This window comes from Ambystoma mexicanum, chromosome 5p (genome assembly GCF_040938575.1).
Source record: "Ambystoma mexicanum isolate Mex_15411 chromosome 5p, UKY_AmexF1_1, whole genome shotgun sequence".
NCBI lineage: Eukaryota > Metazoa > Chordata > Amphibia > Caudata > Ambystomatidae > Ambystoma > Ambystoma mexicanum.
The window spans coordinates 812440641-812462676 of NC_090930.1; positions in this window are offsets into that span (position 1 = coordinate 812440641).

Sequence of the window (22036 nt, forward strand, 5' to 3'; positions counted from 1 at the left end):
TTTCATCGAGCTATGTAAATTTGGTTTATTCCTTGTGTTGTACAGATCCGTTGTATCGTATTCCATACAGTATTCTGTTATTCACACAAATCATAGTCAATCTTACACGTAAATTGTGTTTCATACATTTTATAATATCACTCTCAACACATGTTTTTATACCATGTTTCATTAGGAGAGAAAAAGCACACCCAAAAACACACTGGTTTTTCCTTCCTACTTCCAGAAAGTTACCCACAGTAAAATCGCAGCAAAAACATATACAGGACCAGAGCAGGCTCAAACAATGAGATCGATTAGGCTCAAATGTTCGTATGGCTTGTTGCTTAACAAAACCATTGACAGGAACACAAATTGTTCGGAACGAGATATCTGAAAGTCCTAAGCTATCTCAGCCCATTGACCAGATTAAAATCACATTTGCACATGATCCCATACCAACTGGAGGGACAGAACCATCTGTGGGACCACGGATGTCTGGTGAGGGTTTAGATGACTGGTCTTGGATCGCCTCTGCCCTGGCTGGTCATGATCAAAGCTAATGCCATAAGATTGAAACAAAATGTGCGATTATCATTGGAAGCTGGCACACTCAGGGATTCTTACATCTGTTCAATCCAATTGGTTAGAAGGGTTTGATATAGTATGTGCACAGGAATCCTGGCTGTTGACCTGTCCAATTCTAGAAGGTTTCGACATTGCAATAAATCCGGCAATTAGAAAGGCCTTGGGTAGGCCCACGGCGCGGTTGTTGAAGTTTGTAAGGAAAAACTCGGGATATAAAATCAGTGAACCGAAGACCATTTTGCTGCATATTCAGAAAATACTTGTGGTGTCGGAAAACCTGAAAGTTGAACATGATCAATTACACATAATTAATAATTAATGTATACTGGCAGAACAAAGCAACTGGAAATACATCCTTTATTGATCAAATAACTATTTATGAGAGGGAATCATCACCAAAAATTTTGCTATGTGGAGACCTCAACTTAAACTGCTTAAATATAAAAACAAATCATTCGAATGATAATTTGAATACACCAAATGCGGCACTGCAATGGTGTACAGAAATGCAACTTAGAAATATGTATATGTTAAATGGGAACACCACAGGAGATGTACCAGCTAAAGCCACTTGGAAGCGGCCTCAACATGAATCCACAATAGACTATCTTTTTACCTCTGAATGGTTACATATGAGGGTTAAAACCGAACAGGTGATTGAAAAAGATGAAAGTGACCATACTCTGCTGAGGCTATGCATTTCTGCCGCAGTGAACAAATATGCCTGTCGATGGAACCATGAAATCACTGTAGAATCTAGCAGGATCAGATTGAGACTCACTGACCATCAGGTGATGACGATTAGCAAAGCTTACCAAAGCGACTGTGCCCAAATTAAATACCAACATCTTCTCATGCAAATCAGGGAAAGAAAACAGGGATTGAAAAATTGTGCCTTCACAGCTAAATATACTTTTGACCTAGAAGTTTTGAAACACAAATGAAAAATGAGAAAAGACATCAAGGCATGTTGTAAAAGTGATCAAACATGTGATATTGCCGAGATTAAATCTATAAAGCAATCCTACAAAAACTGGCTTAAATCACATAAAGGGATTATGCTGCAGCAAGACACAGAAATAATGATGAGTAAAATGAAAAACAACAATACTCTTGAGTTTTGGAGTCTCATTAATGAAAGAAGTGGCATACAGGTTGCGCTTCAGTCCAACATGGTGTCAGAAAAAGACTGGAGAACACATTATAGTCAACTCTACAAGAAGAAAGGTAACATCAAATACCCAGTCTTTCCTACTGTAGATCAGTGGGATTTAATATTTGATAGATGTGACATTTTGGACATAATCAATAAAATAAGCTAATCTCGTGCTCTGGGCCTGGGTGGCCTGATTAACTTCACCTTAAAAGGAAACTCAGAAGAGTGGGCAGATTTCTGCCAATCCCTCTTCAAGAACATCGTCATCAGCCGAGCCACTCCGGCTTCTTGGAAATGCGCAATCATTGTCCTAGTGTCCAAAAAAGGCAATAAGGCAAACTCAAAAGGCTATCGCCCTATTGCTCTATTGGACATGCTGGGAAAAGTATATGCCAACTTACTGCAACATAAGTTGTTTCATTGGAGCATTGCCAGTGATCACATCGATCCCAGACAAACTGGATTTGTCAAGGGAGTGGGATGCAGTCTAAACCTTTTGATTGTAAATCTTCTGAAGATGGAAGCCATAAGAACTAGTGGAAAGATTTACCTTGCTTTCATAGATCTGTTGCATGCGTTCGACAGTTTAGATCGAGAGATTCTGTGGTCGAAACTGATTAAGTGGAAATGTCCTATAAGCCTTATTCTGGCCATTAAAGAACTTCATAACAACACCGAAATCAAAATTAGAGTGGACCGATCTGGTAGATTGTCAACACCCATTCAAACCCAATGCGGAGTAAAGCAAGGCTGCCCACTAGCTTCTATTATTTTCAATCTCTTCTTGTCCGACATTGACCAAACTATTGATAATGCAGTTTCGTTTTCAGCATATGAGTCGTCTTCTATATGCAGACGACTTAATTTTACTAGACGCCACACCAATTGGCCTGCAGGGAAAATTTTACGCACTCCAAATTTATGTCAACACAAATGGTCTCTGTATTAATATATCAAAATCCAAAATACTAATATTGGAAGATCTTAGAGGACAGAAGACGCTACACCAATAAACATTTTGCTGGCAAATAGGTAAAGTGCCTCTCAAAAGTACACTGCATACACAATATTTGGGCATGCAGATCAACACCAATATAAACGATGCCCCTTGGGTCGAAGGCACAAAACAAATATTTCACCAGTTGGTAACTCAAGCATCTGCACTGAATAAAAAGTACGCTAAATTTTCATTACTGCCTGTCCTTGCATTTTTCAAACAAAAGGCAGCTCCTGCACTAATTCATGGAGCAGAATGTGCGTTGGGATGCCCTTATGATTTATGAAGTACCTTAGAAAACATCTTTTGGTCTAGGGTATTATGCTTACCTAGAGAAACTCCAACTGCATGTATCCGTCATGAGCTCAATCTAATTTCAATCAATGCTCAAGTAAGTTGGAACATGCTTTCACTTTACAGAAAAACGACCATGGAAGATATTCTCCTGCAGTTCAAAATTCTACAAAATCCTGGAATTGGCAATGAACAATCAGTACTTTTTATAAGGGTGAAGGGATGCCAAGAGAAACTTACAGAACTCGATATTTCCATTGACACTCTAAAAACCGATCCTGATCATGTCAAGAGAAAGCTATGGCGACAGGACTGGTGCTTAATTAGTGATCTAAGATGATCTCATAGCATTTCAAAGCATGTGCTTTGTGAGAAAAGAATGGTGATTGAAATACAAAGTTATTGGAGGAAATTCCCTGATTTAAATTGTAGAAGTCTCTACATGAAGTTCTGTATGAATCTGTTCACGACTAAGAAAAGAGTAAGTTCTTGGCCGACGGATGATAAAATCATAGAGTCCAGTAGACTGTGCAATCTTCACGAAGAAAAGTTGAAACATCTGATGTTATTTTGCTCAGCACTATGTAATGAGAGAACACCACACCTTGGAAGATTCTTGTTAGAGAGACCCACTCTTAGCCCAGAAGACTGGTGGCAACTCTTATTTGATGAATCCAATAGAAAGTTAATATTAGCTCTAACATCGTTTCTAGAAGAGTTGAACACCCGTCTGATATTGTTGAATGAAGAGATGAAAAATGAAACAACCTTCTCTAATGTTACTTTTCTTCATGCTTAAAATTGATGAGCATTATTATTTTGTTTGGGCAAGTTAATAATGTATATCTGCCTCTGTTTGCATTGGCTTTATCTTCATTTGTTTTGCTTTTCCTTCATTTCTCCTTGTCTTTTTAACTTGTGCCAATTTATTGAGCAGTATAGTTGATTCTGTTCCTTTTATATTTTCTAATATAGTAAACTATGATAAATTATGTCGAAGTGTAACACATGTGATTTTACGAAGTAAATGCATTTTAAAGGTTTGTAATAAACCACAAAAAAGAAATGTTAAATAATGTTGTTGATAGACTGGCTCCCTGAGGTATGCCACAAGAAGTAGAGGCAGGCTCTGAGGTGGCGTAACCCCAGGGCACTGTAGACTTCTGTGAGATAGAAATGTATGAATTCAGTGAACCTGTCATGCCAACGTCCATACAGCACTCATCGGACATGCCTTCACCATCTCGAGGCAAATGCACGCTCAGGCTCCAGGGTGGTCCCATTCAGCAGCAGCAGAACGTGCAATCGGCATGCCAGCGCTCGGCGCCATCCATGAGAAAAAACACTGCATCAAACGGAACACGGGGCTCATGGTGCTGGCAGTTGCCTTAGCGATGGAACGCTAGCATAACCCCACGAACCAAGCACATTACATGGTGGTACCGATCACGTGTTCCTGTGAGGTGCAGTGAACCTGCTCACGTGATCGCGCCCATGACCACTTAAGGGAACGCTGAGGGTACAGCACAGTGGTACTCAGCTGTGTTTTTACCAGTGAGCATCTTTTCAAGTTCGAATACGTTTGTTTTTCCTGGATTCGACCTATGCCTGCTTCACGGATTGTTTCTTGTTTGTCCCTTTGTATCGGCGGCCTTTGGATTGAATACCTGAACATCTCTGACCACGGCCTTTCGACTTTACGGACAGCCTCTGCTTTTTTCCTTCGCCTCAACGTTGTTTTTATTTTTTTTTGCTAGCTCAGGTACTGGTCACAGACTCATGGACTGTTTCTTCTTTGATTTACGTTGAAACCACACCTGGTTGGGACTGTGTCTCGCTGTCTCTGACCCAAGGTGGCTACCCCGTAATGGTTGGCTAAGGCTTGGAGCCTCATCAGTGAACCTACATCTACCACTTTGCCTTGTTGGAGGGAACAAGCCATATCACTTTCTCTACTGGGGAGAATACACTAGGATCCATAACTTCCCCAAAACCACATCGGAAAACATTGGGGGGAACACACAGCACTCTTGTTCCATCTTCTCCCTTCTATCTCTCTCCAGGCCTCACAACTGGTAGGTGTCAGCTCACTTATTCTGTTCCCATACGGGGAGTTTGTATTCAGGTGTTTGCCTAACCTACTTGTTTTCCCTTGCAGCCACCTGGGGACCAGTGTTCTTGTTCCTGCCACCTGTGGCCCCAATAACTGGTCAGCGAGTGATTATAGATGTCCCTGACTGTTACTTGGGGACGGAGGTATACCTATCTAAGTGGACCTCGAGTCTTGACAGACTGAGAAGCCTACCACCTGGATATGGATACCTCTGCCAGGGGCCCAATGGCTGCCCTGGTCCAAGCTATTACGGTCTTGCGAGCTCACATGATGGCTGCCACAGCCGCCATCCATCAGCGGCTTGACACTAAATAGAGCGAACATCACGCCCCCTGCCCTCAGACCCTGAGTTCGGAGACCCTCCTGCTCAACCCAACCCCTCTGGTAATGTAACGCCTCAGGCCCCAGTAAACGTACCCACGCCTTTTCCTCTGGCAGCTCCAGAGAAGTTTCAGGGTGACCCTCGGAAATTCCATACCTTCCTGAACCAGTGCAAACTACATTTCCTGTGTCGCCCTCAAGCATTTCCCGACTCTACCACGAAGGCGGCATTCACATTATCTCACCTGAGCAGCATAGCGGCTACCTGGGCCAATCCGTTGTTGGAGGGCAATAGCCCTGTTTTGTACGATTTAGACATGTTGGTAACCGAGATGACTCGAGTGTTTGACACACGGCACAAGGCACAAACTCGAGACCTGGAACTCCTTGAGTTAACCCAGGGAAAAACCTCCCTAATTGACACGATTCAATCAGTGGTCAGTAGAAACGGCCTGGCCAGAAAACAAGAAGGCTGTTGTCTTTTATAGGGGGTTAAGTGATCTCATGAAGACGCCTTGGCTGTGGTACCCACTCTGTCCACTCAATACCCTGACTTGGTAGACTTAGCCCTTCAAGTAGACACCCGGTGAGCAGAACGAAAGTGTCAGATCCGTCAGAACCCATACAATGAAATCAAAATTGGACCCGTAGTGTAGTCGTAGAATTCTTTCTACAAATGTAACCCTCTGAACATACAAGGTAACATACAGAGGGATCTAATAGTTGAAAGACAAGGAAAACCACACGACGACCAGTCACTGCAAGGGAACAAGACAAACAATTTAGCCTTGGAGTCAAATACACTAAGCAGCAATGATACAATATCACAAAAAGCACTGACCAGAGTAGAACAAGTCTCCCAAGATGCTCTGATCAGAAAAGGGAAGAGGGCAGGATGGGATCAAAATGCGATCTATGAAAACAAACAAATGTCATGAAGTTGGGAAAGGGTCCAAGATCATTGAGGGGTAAAGGATAGTGGAGACTTACCACGTGTTCCTGATGATGTCTCTATAGCAACTTGACACCCAGTGTAGTCCTGCCCTAGATCGACGAGTACGAGTACGCCTAATCGGAATGAGGCAGTCTCTAGTCTAAACCTATCCCGTCGGCACGAGGACGCCTAACGACTTCAGCGCAGTTATGACAGTCTCAAGTTCGGCGCTTTTCTTCTTGTACACCAGGGTGAATGTTGGAAACTTCCCAGTGTCGGATACTGTGGAACGGTGGAGATGTAATCCTTATCAAGGTAATCCAGAAGGGTAAATACACTTGTTGTGTAACAGACCGGGTTTGATGCACAGTGGATCGGGCAGTCCAAATCGGTAGGCAAGCACGTTGTCGTACAGCAGACAGAGTTCGATGCACAGTGAAGCAAGCAGTCCAAATCGGCAGGCAGATGCGGGGTCGTAGCAGTCCGGGTTTGATACACAGTGAAGCATGCAGTCCGAATCAGCAGGCAGATGCGGGGTCGTAGTAGTCCGGGTTCGATGCAAAGTGAAGCAGACATTCCGAATTGGCAGCGGGTGCGAGGTAGTAGAGCAGACCGGGTTCAATGCACGTGAAATCAAGCAATCCAAGTCAGCCAGCAAGGGAAGGTAAGAAAGTGGTCCGGGTCACAAGGCACATAAAGTAGACATAGGCAAGGTAGAACAGGATACAAAATAGCAAAACAGGACAAAACTTGCTGCGGCTGATTCAAAATCAGAAGCGAGGAAAAGAACAACCCGAAAGTGTTAAATAGGTTACCATAGAAACTCACACCCTCAACGTAACACACTGTGCAGAGGGCGTGATGGATGCCAGAGTCGCCATGGCAACCCGTATCCACGGAATCTATGGAATCGGGAATGGCGAAGGCGTTGTTTCACGTTCTTGAGTTTATTAGCATGAGAAAGGGAACGAATTGACGTAAAACCAGGGCGAGACGTGACAGAAAGACAGAGACCAGTAACGATGCCCGTCTGTATTTTTCCCTTGCTCCTTCTGTCGTTGAGACTCATGGGGAACCCAAGCAGATTGGGGGTGTCCGTAGTCCCATCACTGCCACAGAGAGAGAGCGATGGAGGTTAGCCAATGCATGCTTCTACTGTGGTTTGAACATACATTTTGTCAAGGAATGCTCCAGACGTTCAAAGCCTAAAACGCCAGGTTTTCAGAAGGCTCGTCCTTAGAACAGGGAGCACAGATGAGCCAATGTCCCTCAATGTCATTCCCTCTATCAGGAGACACTAGACCCATGTTCATCCATGCAGTACTGTGGGCTTCTGATAACACCAATCACCTTGTGCAGCTGGTAATAGATTCAGGTGCTATGGGTAACTATGTTGACATCTCCCTGGCTACCTCTCTCAACCTACCATTGCAAAATAAGAAACGCCCTGAGCCAGTGCAGGCAGTCGATGGTACATCCCTTATTTCAGGTCCCATCAAACAAAAGACAGCACCACTGTCCTTACTTATCCAGGATACCCATAGGGAAACCATAGCATTTGATCTTATCACCACCCCGCAGTTTGGACTCATACTAGGCATACCCTGGTTGCGGGTTCACAATCCTGTCATCAATTGGTCCCAGGGCCAAGTGTTTTTTGAGTTCCCCTTTTGTCAGGAAAACTGCCTCACCATAGTGTCTTCATCTCAGGCACTGGGCGCTTTGGCCCACTTAACACTGGAAGACCCAGAAGGTATGGACCTTGATTACCCTGGACATGTGGTATGAGCCGTAACATCTAGTATCCCGCTGGAATCTCACGACTTCATGGAGGTCTTTGATAAGGGCTGTGCGGAACACCTTCTGCCGCATCGGCCATACGACTGCCCCATCGATCTTGTCCCTGGGGCAGTTGTACCTTGCGGTCGGATATACTAATTGTCCCCCTCTGAAGACCAGGCCCTAAAAGAATACATGCAAACCTCACTCTGATTGGGTCACATCCAACCCTCGCATTCATTCCCCTGCCACCAGTCCTATCTTCTTTGTCCCTAAGAGGGAGAGCGACCTCCACCCTTGCATCGACTACAGGTGGCTCAACCAAATAACCATAAAGAACCGCTATCCAATTCCACTCATCAGCCCTTTGCTCAACCAGTTAACTCATGCCACAATCTTCACAAAACTGGACCTCAGGGGGGCTTACAATCTGGTTCGGAGTGCTGATGAGTGGAAGACTGCCTTTTGTACCCGGCATGGCCTATACGAATACACAGTCATGCCTTTTGGGTTATGCAACGCCCTTGCAACCTTTCAGAGGTTCATGAATGATATCTTTCATGATATAATTGACACCTACATAATCGTCTATTTGGACGATATACTGATCTTCTCCCTTTCTTTTTCAGGAACATGTAACTCATGTTCAAGAGGTACTCACTGAGTAGTCCCATGCACTCTATGCAAAACCATAAAAGTGTCTTTTCCATGCAAAAGAAGTGGACTTTCTGGGCTTCCACATCACTCCTGGAGTCCTGTCGATGAAAGAGTCTAAAGTCTGCACAGTCCTCGACTGGCCGGTTCCCACCACTGTTAAGGCACTGCAGTCATTCCTTGGATTCAACAGTTTCTACAGACGGTTTATTCCTGGTTTCTCTGGTCTCGCTACCCCCTTGACTAAACTCACCAGTCCACAGAATCCATATGTCTGGTCTTCGGTCCAACAAGAGGCTTTTCTTGCTCTGAAAAATGCATTCACTTCTGCACCCATTTTACAGCATCCCAATACTGAGCTCATGTTTGTTATCAAAGCAGATGCCTCGTCATATGCCCTGGGTGCGGTCCTCTTGCAAAAATGTCCAGCACCCGGCCTGCTACATCCAGTAGTTTACCACTCACGCAATTTCACCACTACTGAAAGCCCCTATACAGTCACCGAAAAAGAACTCCTAGCTGTGAAATACGCCTTTCAAGTGTGGAGACATCACCTTCTAGGGGCCAGGCATCAGATTACGGTTTACACTGACCATCAAAATCTACAAGATCTCACCACTATGAAATTTGCCAATAGCCGTCAGGTGCGATGACATTTATTTTTTTATGCTTATGACTTTGTCATAAGTCACCGTCCGGGTGCCATGCATGGGAAGGCGGATGCCCTATTCCGCCTATCGGGTGGAAAGTCACTTCCTGTATTTTCTGAGATGCTGCTAGAGAAAAAACATGTTATCTGTCTCTGGACATCGCCCAAAGAACGTTTTAGCCTCAATCCTACAATGGGCCTCTCTCCACCCAGAGCTCCTGCTCGACTGGTACCCTTTTTTTCACGATGGTCTATCGTTTGTACAAAACAAGTTGTACTTGGCCACTCTGGATACATCAAAAACAAAGAGGTGATGGCTGGAAGGTTTAGACTGAATCTTGACCACTGGCATTGCTCGGGGCAACCCTCCAGACCATCGTTCTTCGCCTGCCAAGCCATTACAGAAGGGGAAAGACCATATGCAAATCAGGCTTGGCCCCGCCCTAAAAGGGGAAGTCCAGCCCGAACTGCTAGGTCTCATCCCTTCTGCACGAGACCACAAGCATCCCCAAACATGTTTTACCCTTGTTGGGGATCATCAGTGAGGAGTAGCTTGGGTCTCTAGGCCCAGCAGGCACGGGACCCACGTCTGGGCATACCCGTCCCACTCGGGGTGACAAAGCAAAAACAAAGAGGTGATGGTTGGAAGGTTTAGACTGAATCTTGACCACTGGCATTGCTCGGGGCAACCCTCCAGACCATCGTTCTTCGCCTGCCAAGCCATTACAGAAGGGGAAAGACCATATGCAAATCAGGCTTGGCCCCACCCCAAAAGGGGAAGTCCAGCCCGAACTGCTAGGTCACATCCCTTCTGCACGAGACCACAAGCATCCCCAAACATGTTTCACCCTTGTTGGGGATCATCAGTGAGGAGTAGCTTGGGTCTCTAGGCCCAGCAGGCACGACACCCACGTCTGGGCATACCCGTCCCACTCGGGGTGACAAAGCAAAAACAAAGAGGTGATGGCTGGAAGGTTTAGACTGAATCTTGACCACTGGCATTGCTCGGGGCAACCCTCCAGACCATCGTTCTTCACCTGCCAAGCCATTACAGAAGGGAAAAGACCATATGCAAATCAGGCTTGGCCCCACCCCAAAAGGGGAAGTCCAGCCCGAACTGCTAGGTCACATCCCTTCTGCACGAGACCACAAGCATCCCCAAACATGTTTCACCCTTATTGGGAATCATCAGTGAGGAGTAGCTTGGGTCTCTAGGCCCAGCAGGCACGGGACCCACGTCTGGGCATACCCGTCCCTCTCGGGGTGACAAAGCAAAAACAAAGAGGTGATGGCTGGAAGGTTTAGACTGAATCTTGACAACTGGCATTGCTCGGGGCAACCCTCCAGACCATCGTTCTTCGCCTGCCAAGCCATTACAGAAGGGGAAAGACCATATGCAAATCAGGCTTGGCCCCACCCCAAAAGGGGAAGTCCAGCCCAAACTGCTAGGTCACATCCCTTCTGCACGAGACCACAAGCATCCCTAAACATGTTTCACCCTTGTTGGGGATCATCAGTGAGGAGTAGCTTGGGTCTCTAGGCCCAGCAGGCACGGGACCCACGTCTGGGCATACCCGTCCCACTCGGGGTGACAAAGCAAAAACAAAGAGGTGATGGCTGGAAGGTTTAGACTGAATCTTGGCCACTGGCATTGCTCGGGGCAACCCTCCAGACCATCGTTCTTCGTCTGCCAAGCCATTACAGAAGGGGAAAGACCATATGCAAATCAGGCTTGGCCCCACCCCAAAAGGGGTAGTCCAGCCCGAACTGCTAGGTCACATCCCTTCTGCACGAGACCACAAGCATCCCCAAACATGTTTCACCCTTGTTGGGGATCATCAGTGAGGAGTAGCTTGGGTCTCTGGGCCCAGCAGGCACGGGACCCACGTCTGGGCATACCCGTCCCACTCGGGGTGACAAAGCAAAAACAAAGAGGTGATAGCTGGAAGGTTTAGACTGAATCTTGACCACTGGCATTGCTCGGGGCAACCCTCCAGACCATCGTTCGTCGCCTGCCAAGCCATTACAGAAGGGGAAAGACCATATGCAAATCAGGCTTGGCCCCACCCCAAAAGGGGAAGTCCAGCCCGAACTGCTAGGTCACATCCCTTCTGCACGAGACCACAAGCATCCCCAAACATGTTTCACCCTTGTTGGGGATCATCAGTGAGGAGTAGCTTGGGTCTCTAGGCTCAGCAGGCACGGGACCCACGTCTGGGCATACCCGTCCCACTCGGGGTGACAAAGCAAAAACAAAGAGGTGATGGCTGGAAGGTTTAGACTGAATCTTGACCACTGGCATTGCTCGGGGCAACCCTCCAGACCATCGTTCTTCGCCTGCCAAGCCATTACAGAAGGGGAAAGACCATATGCAAATCAGGCTTGGCCCCACCCCAAAAGGGGAAGTCCAGCCCAAACTGCTAGGTCACATCCCTTCTGCACGAGACCACAAGCATCCCCACACATGTTTCACCCTTGTTGGGGATCATCAGTGAGGAGTAGCTTGGGTCTCTAGGCCCAGCAGGCACGGGACCCACGTCTGGGCATACCCGTCCCACTCGAGGTGACAAAGCAAAAACAAAGAGGTGATGGCTGGAAGGTTTAGACTGAATCTTGACCACTGGTATTGCTCGGGGCAACCCTCCAGACCATCGTTCTTCGCCTGCCAAGCCATTACAGAAGGGGAAAGACCATATGCAAATCGGGCTTGGCCCCACCCCAAAAGGGGAAGTCCAGCCCGAACTGCTAGGTCACATCCCTTCTGCACGAGACCACAAGCATCCCCAAACATGTTTCACCCTTGTTGGGGATCATCAGTGAGGAGTAGCTTGGGTCTCTAGGCCCAGCAGGCACAGGACCCACGTCTGGGCATACCCGTCCCACTCGGGGTGACAAAGCAAAAACAAAGAGGTGATGGCTGGAAGGTTTAGACTGAATCTTGACCACTGGCATTGCTCGGGGCAACCCTCCAGACCATCGTTCTTCGCCTGCCAATCCATTACAGAAGGGGAAAGACCATATGCAAATCAGGCTTGGCCCCACCCCAAAAGGGGAAGTCCAGCCCGAACTGCTAGGTCACATCCCTTCTGCACGAGACCACAAGCATCCCCAAACATGTTTCACCCTTGTTGGGGATCATCAGTGAGGAGTAGCTTGGGTCTCTAGGCCCAGCAGGCACGGGACCCACGTCTGGGCATACCCGTCCCACTCGGGGTGACAAAGCAAAAACAAAGAGGTGATGGCTGGAAGGTTTAGACTGAATCTTGACCACTGGCATTGCTCAGGGCAACCCTCCAGACCATCGTTCTTCGCCTGCCAAGCCATTACAGAAGGGGAAAGACCATATGCAAATCAGGCTTGGCCCCACCCCAAAAGGGGAAGTCCAGCCCGAACTGCTAGGTCACATCCCTTCTGCACGAGACCACAAGCATCCCCAAACATGTTTCGCCCTTGTTGGGGATCATCAGTGAGGAGTAGCTTGGGTCTCTAGGCCCAGCAGGCACGGGACCCACGTCTGGGCATACCCGTCCCACTCGGGGTGACAAAGCAAAAACAAAGAGGTGATGGCTGGAAGGTTTAGACTGAATCTTGACCACTGGCATTGCTCGGGGCATTGTTTTTGCTATGTCACCCCGAGTGGGACGGGTATGCCCAGACGTGGGTCCCCTGCCTGCTGGGCCTAGAGACCCAAGCTACTCCTCACTGATGAGCCCCAACAAGGGCGAAACATGTTTGGGGATGCTTGTGGTCTCGTGTAGAAGGGATGTGGCCTAGCAGTTCGGGCTGGACCGCCCCTTTTGGGGTGGGGCCAAGCCTGATTTGCATATGGTCTTTCCCTTCTGTAATGGCTTGGCAGGCGAAGAACGGTGGTCTGGAGGGTTGCCCAGAGCATCGCCAGTGGTTAAGATTAATTCTAAACCTTCCAGCCATCACCTCTTTGTTTTTGCTATGTCACCCCGAGTGGGACGGGTATGCCCAGACGTGGGTCCCGCGCCTGCTGGGCCTAGAAACCCAAGCTACTCCTCACTGATGAGCCCCAACAAGGGCGAAACATGTTTGGGGATTCTTGTGGTCTCGTGCAGAAGGGATGTGGCCTAGCAGTTCGGTCTGGACCGCCCCTTTTGGGGTGGGGCCAAGCCTGATTTGCATATGGTCTTTCCCTTCTGTAATGGCTTGGCAGGCGAAGAACGGTGGTCTGGAGGGTTGCCCAGAGCATTGCCAGTGGTTAAGATTAATTCTAAACCTTCCAGCCATCACCTCTTTGTTTTTGCTATGTCACCCCGAGTGGGACGGGTATGCCCAGACATGGGTCCCGTGCCTGCTGGGCCTAGAGACCCAAGCTACTCCTCACTGATGAGTCCCAACAAGGGCGAAACATGTTTGGGGATGCTTGTGGTCTCGTGCAGAAGGGATGTGGCCTAGCAGTTCGGGCTGGACCGCCCCTTTTGGGGTGGGGCCAAGCCTGATTTGCATATGGTCTTTCCCTTCTGTAATGGCTTGGCAGGCGAAGAACGGTGGTCTGGAGGGTTGCCCAGAGCATTGCCAGTGGTTAAGATTAATTCTAAACCTTCCAGCCATCACCTCTTTGTTTTTGCTATGTCACCCCGAGTGGGACGGGTATGCCCAGACGTGGGTCCCGTGCCTGCTGGGCCTAGAGACCCAAGCTACTCCTCACTGATGAGCCCCAACAAGGGCGAAACATGTTTGGGGATGCTTGTGGTCTCGTGCAGAAGGGATGTGGCCTAGCAGTTCGGGCTGGACCGCCCCTTTTGGGGTGGGGCCAAGCCTGATTTGCATATGGTCTTTCCCCTTCTGTAATGGCTTGGCAGGCAAAGAACGGTGGTCTGGAGGGTTGCCCAGAGCATTGCCAGTGGTTAAGATTAATTCTAAACCTTCCAGCCATCACCTCTTTGTTTTCACTCTGGATACATGCAATCAGGCTCTTGAATGGTCCCATGACGCCCTCATAAACGGCTATTCGGGTCAAAAGCATACCGTAACTCTGCTCCAGCGCTGGTGTTGGTGGCCCTCCATGCCCAGGGACGTGTGCGATTATGTGAACAACTGCTCGATCTGTTCCCAGTGCAAGACCCGCAAGGGGCATCCCTTGGGCCTCCTCCAGCCTTTGCCTCTTCCCCTTGGACCATGGCACACAGTCTCTACTATGGACTTTATCACGGATTTGCCAAAGGTGCAGGGTTACAACACTATCTTGGTGGTCATGGACTCATTCACCAAAATGCTGTGGTTCATATCTTGCACTGGCATACCCTCGGCTCAAACACTGGCCAGTCTGTTTTTCTGCTCTGTCTTCTGTCTGGTCTGCCTTCTGTCCTCGTGTCTGACCGTGGTTCACAGTTCACCTCCCGGTTAAGGAGCGCCCTCACAAGACTCCTTGGTATTGATACATGGTTCTCGTCATCATATCATAACAAAACAGACAGACAGACAGACAGAGCACGTAAACCAGACACTGGAGCAATACTTGCGCTGTTTATACCTGCAACACCAACGCTACTGGTACATCATACATCTTGCAGAATTTGCATACAATAATTTATTTATTTATTTATTCACATTTCTAAAGCGCACATCAGCTCGTGGGCATCGTGGCGCTGTTACAGATATTCATTTCTGGTTACATAGGGAGGAAGGTTTAGTAGTTACATAGAAATTTGCATTTAGAGTTCATTTTATGGTTACACAGAAATAGCATTTTTCAATTCAGCTTAGAGTTTCGAGGACGTGGAGAGCTTGGAGGCCTGGGGTGTTGTGTGTGGCTATGTGAATAGCGTGGCTTTGAGGGATTTGCGAAAGGAGCGAAGGTTCTGCTCTGAGAGTGTTGGGAAGGGCATTCCCGAGTTTGAGTGCTATGTAGGGGAAGCCAATGCCGCCAGTGTTAGCTCTTTTTATGGGGGGTACACAGAGTTGGTTTGCATGGTGGCTCCTTCTGGGGCAGGCAGAGGTGTTTTTGGATATGGTTTCTGATAGGTAGGGTGGGCGGTGAGACTGATACATTTGTGTGTAAGGGTGAGGATTTTGAACTAATGCCACTCATGCGTCCACTGTTTTTCCCCCTTCTATTCCCTCTATGGTCAGCATCCTTGCGACCTGCCCCTCCCCAACCAGGCCATTTCCCACACACCAGCTGCCACTGCTTGCCTGACGGATCTATCGCTCATTCATGCCCAGACACTCACCCATCTCTATGAGTCACAGTCGGCGATGTGTCAAGCAGCGGAAAAGAAACGTGCCCGGGGCCCCGGTCTATGTAGTTGAGGATCGGGTATGGCTTTCCACCAGACACCTCAGTATCCCCAGTTGCAGGAAGTTGCTTCCCCGTTTTGTGGGCCCATACAGGATTACATGGGTGATCAACCCTGTGGCCTATCACCTGTCTTTATCGGCCGCGTGGCGCATCCACCCAGTGTTCCACACCTCCCTGCTCAAGCCCTGTCCCCCTACTATGCAAATAGTGCTCCTTCCAGCCCCTGTCCTGCAGGGTTCCCCCCAATGAATATGAGGTCAGCGGTATCCTTGGCTCCCGCATTCGCAGAGGGCACTTATACTACTTGGTGGATTGGGCGGATTATGGCCCCGAGGATAGGTCCTGGGAAACCGCTAGTGCTGTCCATGTCCCGCTCCTGGTGTCCCGTTTTCACAAGGACAATCCTTCCAGCCCATGGGTTCGTGGGCCTTTCAGGGGGGTTCTGTCATGCCTAGCAAGGACGAGCCCTCCTGTGTGACGTATACATCTGAATCACAACTCCCGCCTTTATATTTAATCACTGCTTGGAATTTGCCCAACACGTCTATTTTGACATTTCCATAGGCATATGGCTCTATGCTGTGCTCCTTCAACTCGCCCACTTTTCTTTGCAAACACACTTCATATGTCTTTCTTGAAATCAGGGTCCATGGAGAGCAACTATCCACTTTCAAAGCCACCACTCTCCCGTTCATCATAAATACATCGGTTGGTGCACTACGTTTGCTGGACACTTCCGAGACCTCCAGCACATGTTTGGCCTGAGGTAGTTGAACAACATCCGCATTCTCCTCCCACTCCGAGATCCTTGCACCCGACCCAATGCATTGCACTTGCCCTGATTCCCTACACACTCTGGCGAAATGTCCTTTCTTCTTGCACTTCAAGCAGAAAATACTCTTTGCAGGACAAAACGCACACGTGGAGATGTGGCGATTGCTGCCACATTTGTAGCATTTGACTTCCTTGCTCAAATTCATTTTCATGAATGCTCTCACAGCCGCTACCTCACCCTCTGGTTTATCACTCTTCATCGTGGACATGTATTTGTGGGTTTGTTCCATGCCCCGGGTAATCTAAATTGCCACTTCCAGAGACACATCCTTGGTCAACAACCTCTCCTGTATCTTCATGTTATTAGTACACCGTACCAACTGATCCCGTATTAACGAGTCAGCCAGCACTCCAAAATCACAGGTGTGACTTAAGGATCTTAGCGCTGCCACAAAGTTTTTCACTGGCTCCTGTGGTTCTTGAACTCTCTGAAAGAATTTGTGTCTTTCAAATGTAGTGTTCTTTTTCGCCTCAAAGTGAATTTCTAGTTTTCTTTCAGCTATAGTGTATTGGTCCATGTCACCCTGACCCTCTAGTGGGGGCTGAGGTAAACCATCATAGACACTACGACCCTCAGTGCCAAGGTTGTGCAGGAGAATCGCTTCTTTCCTCCCTGCAGCAAATTTGTTGCCCCCAATTGCCACCAGGTAGGTATCAAACATTTTCTTCCACCTGTCCCACCTTATGGGTTGTGCACCCGGCTCAGATAAGAAAGGCGGGGGCGGGCCATACTAGCTGCAGCCGTAATGAACAGAAAGTGTCTCTAGTTCCACCCAGAAAGCCTTGGATTTTCTTGTCCGTTCTCTCTTCCTTGACTCTTTTTAGCAATTGTCTCTTTAGATTTGTCAGTTCTCTCTTCCCTGACTCTTTCTAGCAATTGTCTCTCTAGATATGCTTGTCAGCATTAATTCCACGGCACTGTTCCACTATACAATACCCTCTATGTTCATGAGCTGCAATTATGCTTGCTTAAAGCTTCCAGGCTTTCAAACCCTTTTTTTTTCTTTCTTGGGCCGGTTGGGTTTGTGTTTCCCTATGCGGAGGGCGGGTTCACAATACGTCCTGAACGCCACCCTGTGTCCGCCCTTGCCTCCCCTTTCTCTCCTCCTCTTCCTCCTCACCTCTTCCTTCTGTGGATGCGTGGCCAGGGGAGCGCAGCCGAAACCTGGAAAACGGCCCCAGCGGCTCCAGCAGCGCTGCGCTGCCACTCCACGCCTCCCCGGGCCGTCAGCCTTCCGCGCTGGTGAGGCCTTCGAGGGAGGGGCTCGGGTGGCGCTGCAGCTGCTCACAGCGAGTCAGCGCGGACTGCACACTGGCCGAGAGCCGTGGCGGGCCCCCTGATCTCGTCGCCAATGTAAAGATGAAGGGAGGCACTCGTAGTTACTTAAGGTAAGTTTTATTATAACGGGGCCCGCCATGTCCAACCACTTAACATCGCCTCCAACGGTTTCTGCGGTCACGCGAACCAAGCTCCGAACGAATACAAGGAGAATGGTTCGCGTGCCCCAACATTCCGAAGGACGCATCTCTAGCATCTCTACATGAGACACCTTCAGGTTTCTCACAGAAGATACCAACAGGTAGCAGGTCACCTGAGGTGGAAGAACATGTATGCATTTCCTTACCTAAAAAGAAATACTGGTGATCAAAAGCCAGTTTGTCAAAGACGGTTTTTCAACATCTCATCAAGATGTCCATGCTTCTTCATTCCTTTGGGCTCTCCCTGATATTCAATATGTCCAATCTGTTCCCATCTAATGGGATCCAGTTCCTTGAAACAATCCCTTATTGTCAGGCTGAGAAGGCCTTCCTAACTCATAGGAGAGTTTCAGGGTTGTTCCGCAGTGTCTCTGGTCTCACCACTATCTCCTCTGCAGGTTTGAAAATTACTCTCCCTTTTGGGTGTATGGCTTTGTGCAGTTTTTGTATGTCAGAACAAGGTTGTAGATGCAAACCCTGCATTGACACTGCTTTTACAGTGGTCCCAGTTTTCAGGAATTCTAAGCCATCTCATTTTGGTTCACATAAAGGTGCAGCTGGGCCTGCTTTGGTTGACCTCTTTATTCAATCTGCAAAAAGGGGAGCCATTTGGCATGCAATGCCTCAACCAGCTATGGTGGCAGAAACCACTCTCTGCAGTTGGGGAGACCAGCAGTCCAACATTTGTGTCTGCTGTCACGTATGAGAGTAGCAGAAGACTCTCAATGTCAGCCTTTTGGGGTGTCAAAGTCACCCATGTTCCCTTCTGCCTGACAATACAAGTAAGTTACTTAATATTAACAAATACAGAGGCATCAGAGTCCTTGCTTCCTCGGAGGGTGACAAATCGAGTACCTTAAATATGGTAATAAAAATGCCTGCTAATGCTTAGAATCGGACAGAGCCACAGTGAGCTTACAAGGCAAAAGCACGGCCACGCCGACAGGAAATTTTCTACCTGCAGAGCCTGGGGACATGAGTTGAGGAGCAGTACAAACTGAGGACCTGCCTCCCTTCACTTAACTTTCCTGGATTCCAATACTGAGGGTCATTACACCAGTGACACAGCTATGGCTAGACGCCATTGCTGGCCTCACAGCTGGAGAAAGGAATGTACTACAACTACCCATGCTAGTCCAGCTCTGGCCACTACCAGGAGCCACAGACCACTAAGACTAAAGAGAACCAGATCCACAGGAACCAAGCGTGCAAGCTTACAGCTACTCACAGATCCACGCCCCTCCTGCTAGGTCGTGAACATCTCCAGAGCCCATTTTTTGGTTTCCCACTGTGGGCCGGCCCAGGAGCCTGGTATTCAGTTCCCGGAACACAGCAGGTAAACCCAGGTCTTTCAATAGGATGCCCTGAAGAAGGCAGTAACAATAACTACAGTACCCAACGAAACGTGAAGACAGCAAGGGAACCACACCTGACAAATTCTAGTCTCAAGCCAGTTCCCCACTAGAGTTAGGGCCTCATCACGAGTTGGGCGGCAACGCCGGCGCTATTAGCTAAGAGCTGGGGGGAAATCGGAGCGAACCCGTGATTTGGCAGACCCTTAAATGCGGTGGTAATAGCGCTACTGCCGCATTTAAGGGTTACCGCCAAACTCATGATAAGGCGCTTAGTCACTTGTTATTTCACGTTGGCAAAAACAATGATATCTTGTACTCTAAAGACCCAGACACAAGATCTCAAATCCCACTAGACCAGGAGGACACTTAGTATTTCCTGGAACAAAGACCAAGGACTTTATTCCTGGGAATGGTTATATACACTCATTGAATATGTAGTCAAGCCATGTTATAAGCACTGAGTTTGCAGTAAGAGGGGATGAAAGCACAAATGAATGACTGTGTCTCCGACTATTTTGTTAAAATCTTTGAATTTTCTTTTTTGAACTTTCCTTTTCACTAAATTCAACAATGATTATAATGGATAGATAGTCAATATTTTGATTAAGGCTTCCAAAGAAGAATGAGATTTGATTTATACTTGAACTGAATTGTTGTTTATTCTTCTTTTGATTTCATCTATTCTGCATGATACACAGATTAATCCTTGTATTGTATGCATCTTTCAATTGGTTTTCTCCTTAATTAGAACATTTTTATTTCTTCATACACATAAAACATTCAATTTATTTGTATTTTCCATTGAGTTTATTCTAATTTTCTGATACAGGTCACACATGTAAGAGAAATATGAGTGGCTCTTCATAGATGAGTTGTCCAGAAATTGCTACAAATTAGAAGTTTGGACAAGCAAGGAACAAATAAGGCATCCACAAGCCATTGGAGTGTCTGCACCCAGTTATATTGCACTTTGTTACAGATAGGAGTACACATATTTTTGATGAACTAGAATCGGACAGAGCCTAATGTATAGAAATATATACCAGAACAATGCATTGTTATTAACAGACACTGCCACCGAGATGTAATACTTTGGACAGTGCAGGTTCTCTCCATCTGGGTAGGGATGTTATATACATCTGGTTTTTGGCACTGAGAGAAGGGGTTTCTTTCTCGGTGTTCTATCTTAAATGGAAGAGAATGCCCTTGATGATGACACGCGCAGGCAGAAAGAACCTTCCTGTGGATGGGAGTTGCATCAGGATGTAGCAGAGTCCATGTTTGCGACATGGCACCAAAGAGTACCCTAATCAATTCCAGGTAATTTCCCCTCAGGTGGTTCTAAGGGTTGCTCTGTTTGCTGATTGGCACTTTGATTTTGCAAATGCCTTCCCTCCTGTTCCTCTGATTCCTCTGATTCCTCTTATCTTGGCATGTCCAAAGTGACTATGATTCTTGTGGGACCAAACTGGGCAAGAAGGAGATGGTATTCTGAGCTCTTGTACCACACCATTTGTCCTCTTTGAAAGTGCCCTTAAGAAGTGGTCTTTATTTATTGGAAGAGTTTGTTTCAGATGCTTCATCTGAGCTTTGTGAGTCTAAACTTTAATGTCTGGCTATTGAGAGGATGGAGTTGTTCTGGATATATTTCTGTCTCCTTGTAGGACCCCACTAAGCAATGTTTGCCCATAGGTAAATAGGTTTTGCATTTGTTGGGTCAAGGGTATTGTGTCATATTTCAACCTCATTGCTGCTGTCTTTTCTTTATGTTTTTATTGTTCAAGAGTGGCCTGAACATATTTAATGTTAATGTCTTATTAGGTGCTTTATCTTTGTTCAAGATTAACCCTGAGCAGGGTTCCTATTTTGTGGTCCAAACAGTCATGGGATTTCTGAAATGATTGTTTAATTCCTATCATCTTAAGACCTCCACTACTCCATCTTGGGACTTGAACTTGATGCTGACATTTTGAAAGGCAACTAATTTCGAACCAATGCATCCTCTGCCCCGGTGGCTACTCTCAATCAAGGCAATCTATGTGATGGCAATCAACATGTAATGGAGCTGCTGTGTATGGATCTATCTTTAAAAAAGGAAGTGATTCTGCCAGCAAGCCCCCTTTCTTCCAAAAGAGGTATTGTAGTTTCAATGCTGCCACGAGAAACATCTTCTATTATTTTTTCATCCTCAACAACTAAAAGAGAGTAGATGTTTCATTGCCTTGATCCAAGGAGGGTGCTCAGCTTACGTGTGGTCTAATCAAAGGACTACTGGACTGACAATCAGCCGTTTGTTTATTTAGCTTTCCTCAGGAAAGGAAGTCCATTAGCAAACAAACTATCCCCCGGTGGATTGCCATGTACCTCAAAATGTGCAAAGAACTTTTGAACAAAGAGGTTGCTGAAGGAATAAGGGCCTATCTGACTAGTGGTCAAACAGTTTATGCTGGACAGTTAACAGGCTGCCGCATGGTGTTCTCGGCATACCTTTGCCAAGCATTACTGAGTGGACCCTTTGAGAGCATTGGCACATTTTTTGGACAGTCCATCTTGCAGTGTTTCTCATCAAGGGCATCTGTTCTTCTTAATCTGCTGCTCAACCTCCCTCATTGTGGTACTACTTTGGGACTAATAAA